Source organism: Octopus sinensis, linkage group LG8, assembly GCF_006345805.1.
Source record: "Octopus sinensis linkage group LG8, ASM634580v1, whole genome shotgun sequence".
Taxonomy (NCBI): Eukaryota; Metazoa; Mollusca; class Cephalopoda; order Octopoda; family Octopodidae; genus Octopus; species Octopus sinensis.
The window spans coordinates 99356231-99366953 of record NC_043004.1 but is presented as its reverse complement, the minus strand read 5'-3'; positions in this window follow the sequence as shown (position 1 = coordinate 99366953).

The window sequence follows — 10723 nt, the reverse complement described above, 5'->3', positions numbered from 1 at the left end:
AAGAAGGAAAATGCACACACTTTACGTAGTTTTAATACGATTTTTAATATATTTGATATTGTGTTTGTCGACCGGTTTCTCGTTCGCTAATCATGATATTAAAATCATAAATCATTAAATAGTATTTTCTTCTGAAAATATTTTTGTCCCTGTTGTTTGGTTTTATACTTATTATTTTTGTTTCGAAATTAGGAAGACCAAAGTTGGTCTTTAATCTAAAAAATATTCTTCATTTTCTAAAATGCTCTTCATCCATTTGGTAGACTTGCTAGGCCCCTCTTCCAAAAAATTCACATGTCCGCCACGAAAAATACTCCTCCTATACTATTCTGACCTCATTTACAGAATTCATATTTTCCTGTCCAAATGATTTTGAAGACTGCGGAATAAATGGTAATCATATAGGACATTGTCCGGCGAATATGGTGCGTGTGGCATCCTTTCACATCCAAACTGTTCCAGCCTTTGCAATGTCATCCCCCTGTATGTAGCTGAGCATTTTCTTGATTGAAGAACCCTTCCGTGTTGAAACCAAAGATAGCCATTTTTATTTCTAGCGCTGACTTAAGCCGTTGAAGCTGCTCGCAGTAGATCTCTTTTATTATCGTTTAGTTTGGGTTTAAAAGTTCAAAGTGGACAAAAAATTTAATATCCCACCAAACAGATAAGAACACTTTACGTGGGTGAAGAAATTTGGCCTAGGGTGCCGGTGTTTCTCCTTTCTCTACGCGCTGTCTTCGGCGCTTGACATTACTATTAAGAACCCATTCTCGTCATCAGTCACTATTCGATCCAAAAAAGGTTTCATTCGTGAAACGTGACAGCAAAGAAGAACACACATTCACCCACTGCCCGCAATTAGACATAGAAATTTGTGAGGAACCCATTGACCCAATTTGCTGACTTTTTCGATGGCGCGAATTCGTCAATGAATGGTTCACTGACCAAGTCCAAGATTCTCTGCTAGTTTCTCAACAGTTGTGATGGGATTTTGTTCCACCATGGTTTACAAGACGTCCTCGTCCAGCTCTGCAGGTCTTCCAGGATGAGGCTCGTCTACTAGGCTATAGTTTCAAGCTCAGAATTTCGGGAACCACAGTTGACACTGGCTTACGCTTATTGTCCTTTCCACATATACTGCATTAATATTGCTCGCACTTTCCATTACGTTGTTGACTTTATAGAACTCATAGAGAAAAATATACTGAATAAGTTTTTCCATTATAGTTTTGAAAAGAATAACCGTTAAAGTGGAGCTGCACTCTTCAAAACTTGCACTAAGAATCCAAGGTAAAATTGCTACCTGCTTTTATAGTAAATCGATGCAGGTAGTTTATCCCGTCTCCTCCCACCTTAGTTCATGCATAGCTAGATACATATATACTCATCTATCTATCTACACACGCACACACATATATATACAGATATATATATATGTATATATATATGAATATATGTATGAATCTATATACATATATTTATATAAATACATCCATATATATATACATATACATATAAATATATATATATATATATATATATATATATATATATATATATATATATATATATATATAATATATATATATATATATATACTAGCAGTATCGCCCGGCGTTGCTCGAGTTTGTAAGGGAAATAACTATATAAGCATTTTAGAGATGTAAAGTATAATAGCCATCTCAATATGGCTAACCACAAAGGGGGGTGTTACTGTAGCTTTTTACGTTCTGAGATTTAATAATACATTTTAGAGAGTTACTTCCCTTATATAATAGCAAAAAATGCATTAAAAATGGGAAACAATTATGGTAATTTGTTTTTTAAATCGTAGACTCATCGTAAACGCGCGCTAATACCCAGAAGGGCTCGATATGAATCACGACTATAAGATACCCGCTTTTGGTTACACTGCACTGCAAAATGTGGGAGTAGTTAGGAATCTAAATCGTAGGGGACAGACACACAACTTCACTTTTATATATAAAGATATATATATATATATATAAATTAATAAATTTAGGGTAGCAAAAAATTCAGTAAAAATTTATCGCTACCATCGGCCTAATGGAAAAGAGAAAATAGTCAAAGACTAAATATGTATAAATATAACAATTTAGGAATGGCCTGAACAGGCCATTCGTCCACCAGAAAGAGCAGCCATAACTCCAACCGCCAAGTAGTGTAATTCGGAAATAAGGTGAAAATTTAAAAACATTTACCCTAATTCATCTTTTATACGATGCATCGTTTCGGTGTCTTTAATGATAGACCAGCTTAATTAAATTAAATTAAGCTGGTCTACCATAGGTCACACTTCATCAGTAAAAGAAATCTGGGAGAGACGGATATACACGAGGCTACTGTATCAATGCCTCAGGAATATCTGTCTTAAAATTTTCAAGACCAACGCATTCGCGCCAAACTTATCGGCAGCAAATATAAACTGCCGATTCAATCTCAGAATTAGTCACAAAATTATCAATTAATCAATTTAGGGTAGCAAAAAATTCAGTAAAAATTTATCGCTACCAGCGGCCTAATGGAAAAGAGAAAATAGTCAAAGACTAAATATGTATAAATATAACAATTTAGGAATGGCCTGAACAGGCCATTCGTCCACCAGAAAGAGCAGCCATAACTCCAACCGCCAAGTAGTGTAATTCGGAAATAAGGTGAAAATTTAAAAACATTTACCCTAATTCATCTTTTATACGATGCATCGTTTCGGTGTCTTTAATGATAGACCAGCTTAATTAAATTAAATTAAGCTGGTCTACCATAGGTCACACTTCATCAGTAAAAGAAATCTGGGAGAGACGGATATACACGAGGCTACTGTATCAATGCCTCAGGAATATCTGTCTTAAAATTTTCAAGACCAACGCATTCGCGCCAAACTTATCGGCAGCAAATATAAACTGCCGATTCAATCTCAGAATTAGTCACAAAATTATCAATTAATCAATTTAGGGTAGCAAAAAATTCAGTAAAAATTTATCGCTACCAGCGGCCTAATGGAAAAGAGAAAATAGTCAAAGACTAAATATGTATAAATATAACAATTTAGGAATGGCCTGAACAGGCCATTCGTCCACCAGAAAGAGCAGCCATAACTCCAACCGCCAAGTAGTGTAATTCGGAAATAAGGTGAAAATTTAAAAACATTTACCCTAATTCATCTTTTATACGATGCATCGTTTCGGTGTCTTTAATGATAGACCAGCTTAATTAAATTAAATTATTTCCGAATTACACTACTTGGCGGTTGGAGTTATGGCTGCTCTTTCTGGTGGACGAATGGCCTGTTCAGGCCATTCCTAAATTGTTATATTTATACATATTTAGTCTTTGACTATTTTCTCTTTTCCATTAGGCCGCTGGTAGCGATAAATTTTTACTGAATTTTTTGCTACCCTAAATTGATTAATTGATAATTTTCTGACTAATTCTGAGATTGAATCGGCAGTTTATATTTGCTGCCGATAAGTTTGGCGCGAATGCGTTGGTCTTGAAAATTTTAAGACAGATATTCCCGAGGCATTGATACAGTAGCCTCGTGTATATCCGTCTCTCCCAGGTTTCTTTTACTGATGAAGTGTGACCTATGGTAGACCAGCTTAATTTAATTTAATTAAGCTGGTCTATCATTAAAGACACCGAAACGATGCATCGTATAAAAGATGAATTAGGGTAAATGTTTTTAAATTTTCACCTTATTTCCGAATTACACTACTTGGCGGTTGGAGTTATGGCTGCTCTTTCTGGTGGACGAATGGCCTGTTCAGGCCATTCCTAAATTGTTATATATATATATATATATATATATATTATATATATATATATATATATATATATATATATATATATATTCATATATATATACATATACATATACATACACACGCACATACTCACACATGTTGTTCTGGCATCAAATCCACCTGCTCGGTACCGCTCAATGTGAGGACGCGATTGGAAATGGCTGACATCGTCCAGAATCCCAGTCGACACTCTGTCATTGTAATATCCCGCATTTCAAGCTCTCTATAAAACTTATATAATCGATTCCATTTGAATTCATAGCGGATAATTACATAATTTACTTAATTGGATAACTTTTCAGAACGACTAGACGTTTATCATCACTTCTCAGCAAAATAGACAAGTAATTGCATATGCAAATAGAGACATTTTCGGTTAATTACATAACATCTTTTCCGGTTTTTAGTTTTAAAAGTGACGAAATGTTTCATAACATTTAACATTTATTTGATTTGATATGAATAATGGCTTTTGGAATCTTGTGAATTCGTGATTAATTGAAATGACAGTAGTCAGTACTTCATATTTACAAACAGACGCTTTTACAAGTGTCATATCTTTTCAAGATATTCCTAACATTTCAATGAGAGAAATACTATCGAAATAAGAGATTCTGCTATATTTATATTTTTTATTAATTGAGCAATTAAATCCTTCAAGAAATTATTCTCTAATATAGATAAACTATGTTTTAAAAAAGAGTTTTAAATAACGTCTATTCCTTAATAGAATAACTCACGTCAACACACTAAATAACTCATACCTGGAGAATAAGTTATAAGATTATTTAGTTTTTATTTACGCGTTTTCGACGACCATCACAAGGTCGATTATGTAATGATTTTGTTATATAGCATTGATATTCTAGTTAAAATAAGTTGTTATACGAAATATAATGTATTTTGTATGACAAATTCTAATGATATAGCTATGGAAAATTACGAGAAGAGATCTTCACGTTATCTGTGTTGCAATAATAATTGAAATATGCGTAAAGATGCAATAATCTTTGAAATATATGTAAAGATGCAATAAATAAGTAATAACACAATGTAAACTGCAGATTTCACTTTTGTATGAATATTCTGTGGTCTTTAAGATCAAGGTTGTCCTTCGAATATTTCGGCAAACCAGCATGAATGCACATCGTGGGCTGGTTTTTTTTTTTCGAAAAACGCATGGAATTCTGAAAGAGTGGATAATCTTTGAGCAAATAAATATAAGCTAAACAGACAATTACAAACGCACACACACACACACAAAGATACAAATATACAGATGCACACAGACATATATGTTTCATAAGATCGTGGGTTCGACTCCATTTCTGTACTGACTGAGCATCATATGACCTAGAGTGGGACACTCCACTTTATGTTGCTCCTGGCTACTCAGTACAAACTGAGTACCATTTGCTCACTGTTTTACATCTGCTTTCTTCAAATAGTTATATCGTCGATGTCCAACTGAGTCAAAAGTGGGAGGATTGAATGGGTGTTTATGTCTGCCTGGATCAACACATTAAACAGAGGTTGAAAATCAGTGAGTGAATGGTGAGATTAATATGTGGTTGGATACATACATAGGCGCAGGAGTGGCTGTGTGGTAAGTAGCTTGTTTACCAACCACATGGTTCCGGGTTCAGTCCCACTGCGTGGCATCTTGGGCAAGTGTCTTCTACTATAGCCCCGGGCCGACCAAAGCCTTGTGAGTGGATTTGATAGACGGAAACTGAAGGAAGCCTGTCGTATATATGTATATATATATATATATATATATGCATGTGTGTGTTTGTGTGTCTGTGTTTGTTCCCTTAGCATTGCTTGACAACCGATGCTAGTGTGTTTATATCCCCGTTACTTAGCGGTTCGGCAAAAGAGAACGATAGAATAAGTACTGGGCTTACAAAAGAATAAGTCCCGGGGTCGAGTTGCTCGATTAAAGGCGGTGCTCCAGCATGGCCGCAGTCAAATGACTGAAACATGTAAAAGAGTAAAAGAGTATATGCTTGTGCCTACACACTCGCGCGCGCTCACACACATGGTTATATGTATATATACAACTATATACATACATGTATACAGCATACATGTACACTGCAACATAATTTCCTTTCCTCAACAGGCCCTGCCCTATTTAACATTGTCCCGAAAGAGATCAAAGAGGAAAAGGATCCCATCAACTTTAAACGGAGTCTGGATAGATTCCTTCAGGGAATACCAGATAAGCCACCCATAATTGGATACAACTCACCCAACAAAAACTCACTACTTGAATGGGCCATAAACAAAACTTGACTTAAACAGGATTCAGATAATCCTATCAGGTGGTGCTATTAAGTTAGACATGGCCTGGACCAATCTTTGGTCGAAACATATCTAAGTTTATCTAAGTTTATATACATATATAAATATATGTGTATATATATGTGTGTGGTTATATATATGTGTACACCCATGCATAAACATCCGTGCGCGTGCATACGGTGAGCAGATGCATATGTGCACTCACACACACGTACGTGCATGCCCACCCATATTCGTGTGGTCATGCACAAGGGGGTGAGAGTATGCGGATAGACAGACATCGAAAAGTGTTAGGGGTAGGTGATTTGCCATGCAGTTCATGGGGGTTAATTTCTAATGGAGACCTTGGTGCAAGCGATGCTAGGGGTTGTTGGTACGGCCGCTTCTGCTGCAGTTGTTAATTGTGTATTTGATATTGTTATGGCCATCCACGTAACTTTTTGTGTGCGTGTTTGTGTGTGTGTATGGGTTAGCTTCGTATGCTCTATGTATCCATGCCCTTATATATAGTTTTATTTATTTATCTCTCTCTCTGTCTTATATTTATCCCAGGCATGTGACAAATGTATTTACATATCTATTTATTTATCTATTTATATATATATATATTTATTTATCTTTTTATACATCTATATTTCTCATAACGTGGCACTCCGTCCGCTACGACGACGAGGGTTCCAATTGATCCGATCAACGGAACAGCTTGCTCATGAAATTAACGTGCAAGTGGATGAGCACTCCACAGACACCTGTACCCTTAGCGTAGTTCTCGGAGAAATTCAGTGTGATGCAGAGTGTGACAGGGCTGGCCCTTTGAAATTTGTGGTGAAAGAATACAGCAGAGTTCACTAGCAACCACTGCCGGAGCCCCGTGGAGCTCAATAAACACTCAAAACGCCCGGTCTTGAAGCGAAACCGCGATCCTATGACCACGTGTTCACTGCCCTAACCACTGAGCCGTTTCGCCTCCACATTAAATATCACAGATAAGAGCATATATATAATTTCTGTCTGTATTACCCTGTATGTTTCAGTGATTTATTTGCGATTCTTTTTTTCCTTGTCTCTTCTCAATAATTCTGTCTTTCGTCATGTGGTATGGTGTTGTGTTTTATATACATTCGTGTTTTATAATGGAGCTCGGTCTGTCGACTGTCATGTGTATGGCTTCTGTGATCTAAGTGTCGTGTCAGTTCTATGTGTCGATAGTACGTTAAGCTCTATGCTATTAATCGAGCCTCTATTTTCTGCCAATGTTGGTAGAGCATTGACAAGCCTTTTCCTTCTTTGAGCTCTCACCAGTATTCACCTATATGCTCTCCTATACTGCCTGCAATCTCTCCAATGTTTCTGCACCGTCCCTCAGTACATCGTAAGCTATACACTAAATTCCAAACCTTACAGTTAACCTGTGGGGTTTGGGGGTGTGTCTTAAGACAGCAGTAGTACAATGGGGTGAGAAGATGGGGCAGAGTAGAAGGCCACACTGATGCCAAAAACACATACACAAGCATACACACATACACACAAACAAGGATACAAACGCATGTGCACATAGGGAGACACATCTTAGAAGAACAGAATGGAATAAGTGGAGCAAGAACACACACGAAATAGAGTGTCACTGAAGAAGTCACAGATGTGTGACGAAAGATTTCCGGACAATGGACAGAAGTTAAAATAATAAGATAAGAACAGTAATAAACGAGTCAAGAAATATATATATATATATAAACTTAGATATGTTTCGACCACAGATTGGTCCAGGCCATGTCTAACTTAATAGCACCACCTGATAGGATTATCTGAATCCTGTTTAAGTCAAGTTTTGTTTATGGTCCATTCAAGTAGTGAGTTTTTGTTGGGTGAGTTGTATCCAATTATGGGTGGCTTATCTGGTATTCCTTGAAGGAATCTATCCAGACTCCGTTTAAAGTTGATGGGATCCTTTTCCTCTTTGATCTCTTTCGGGACAATGTTAAATAGGGCAAGGCCTGTTGAGGAAAAGAAATTATGTTGCAGTGTACATGTATGCTGTGATCTTGAATTGGGCAGGGGACGTATTGCCCGTGGTCCCGGTCTTGGATGAACCTTGAAGCTAATGTTCAGGTCGTTTGGGCAAAGTTGGCGGTATATTCTCCACATCGTACAAATGATGTACCGCTCACGGCGACGCTGGAGAGAGTAGAGTTTCAAGGCTTTAAGGCGGTCCCAATAATCGAGAGCAGCCATGCCTTGAATTCGTTTAGTGAGTGCCCTCTGGGGTGATTCAATCCTCGAGATGTTTTGTCTTGTATGGGGAGACCGCAGTGGGCAGCAGTATTCGAGGTGTGGCCGTACAAAGGAGGAGAAAAGTGGTATGATGACACCATATATATATATAGTGCGTGTGTTTATTTGGCAAAAAAATGATCATCCTGACATACAGCAATATATACATACAGAAATACACAGACACGCGCACACACGTATGCATAGCTAAGGCCACAGAATTTTAGAACCACACAGCAGTTTTAACATATCTGAAAAATATAGCTAATCTATGGTCATTCTGTTTGTGAGATTGGCTTTCGTCAACTTGCACATGACTGGCTTCGTTACTGTTATGGCTGTTGCAAAAATTATCTTACTAACCTTATCTGAGACAATTCTTTGAGACACTTGACATTTCAAATTGGCAATATCTTTTCCAAATGCTGGCGAAAACACGATTTATTCTTCCATACAAGTATATGCCATAATTACAGGAAACCTAAAGTTGAATAGTGAATTTACGAGTTTCATTGACATGAGTGAAACAAAAATCCTAGCTATCGTATTATTATTATTATTATTATTATTATTATATTATTATTATTATTATTATTATTATTATTATTATTATTATTGTTATTATTACTATTATTATTATTATTATTATTATTATTATTATTATTATTATTATTATTATTATTATTATTATTATCATCATTATTATTATTATTATTATATTATTATTATTATTATTATTATTATTATTATTATTATTATTATTATTCAGTAGTTTTATTTTTATAGCATGCTTTCACTTCATTACCGAGCGCTCTCCTATACGCTCTCCTATACTGCATGCAGTCTCTCCAATGTGGGTAGTTGTCATATTTCTGCACCGTCCCTCGGTACATCGTAAGCTATACACTAAATTCCTAACCTTACAGTTAACCTGTGTGCCTTGGTTGGTTGTGATGCTCTTATGGTTACTGTATTGAAATCGTTTTGCGTAGGACGTGTGCAGTGCCAGGAGTGCAATTTTCTGTATGTTATATATATTTGTATGTACTTGTGTTTTTATTATGTACTTGTCTGAATATTTTTTATCATATCTAATGCACCTACTATGACAGGAATTGTTTCTGTTTTTAGACTCCACATTCGAGTTACTGTAAGCTCGCACATCGCGCATACAAACGGAGACACAACAATGTGGCCACATATGTCCAATGGCTGTTGTGCGGTAAAGCAAACCTCGAGAGAGCCGAACAATAGTATGAACACAAGCCAGAAGGAGTAATGGCAAACGAACATTACAAAATACTCTGGGAGTTAAACATGCAGTGCGACCAAGAAATAGAAGCATGACGGCCAGATATCAATCATGCTCATCCATGAAGATGAAAAAGAAGTAAAGATAATAGATGTCGCAATACCAGGCGATTCGAGGAAACAAAAAAGATTGAGAAATACCAGCTTATGCGGCACGAGATAGGAAAGTTATGGGGGCATGAGGAAAATAATGGTGATACCGGTGATAATTGGAGCTTTAGGAGCAGTTTCCAAGGGCTTTGGAAAGCATATTAAGAATATTGGAGCTGCTGTCAGGCTCGAGGCGATCCAGCAGATAGCATTGTTGGATACAGCTAGCATTATAAAGATGGTATTTTCACTTTCAGTCACAGGAGAAGGCACTACTTGAAACCTTTGGCGATTTGTTATTGCCTCCTTTGAAGTAAAGAATAACCGGTAATTAAGAACTAACCGAGAGTCTTTCAGAATAACAATAATGATAACAACAACAACAACAATAAATAAATCAATCAATGCTCTGATGCAGTACCAGGTACTGGCTCTCATTAACAATTGTAATATCCTTTGCGACTTTTCTGTAGAAATTTTTAGGTTTGTTTCGGACATAATTCCGTACTTGAAGAAATCTGATCTTTTGCGAGCCACTTCATACATTGTTTTGGCTCAGATCAGTTGCTTGATTTTCTTTTACTTTTCTTTTTTTTTTATTGTTTTTTTCATCGAGTCCACATATCCGTTTCATGGCATATTATATTTTTGCCTCCTTAGCTTTGTGTAACATAACATTCTTTTTGTCTTGATGGATTTTTTTTCGACTATGTCCATATCTGATCTGAGTACGTTAAATTCATTTCTAATTTTTGCTTTGCAGGATTACTGTGTATATATGTTTAGGAATACCCTTAACTTCAATACCAAACATTGCAGGAGTTTTAGAATCTGCAGCGAAGATTAGATTATTCAGCGGGGAAAGATATACTTCATTTTCATTCAAAATGGATTTCATAGGCGCATTTATCTTACCTATC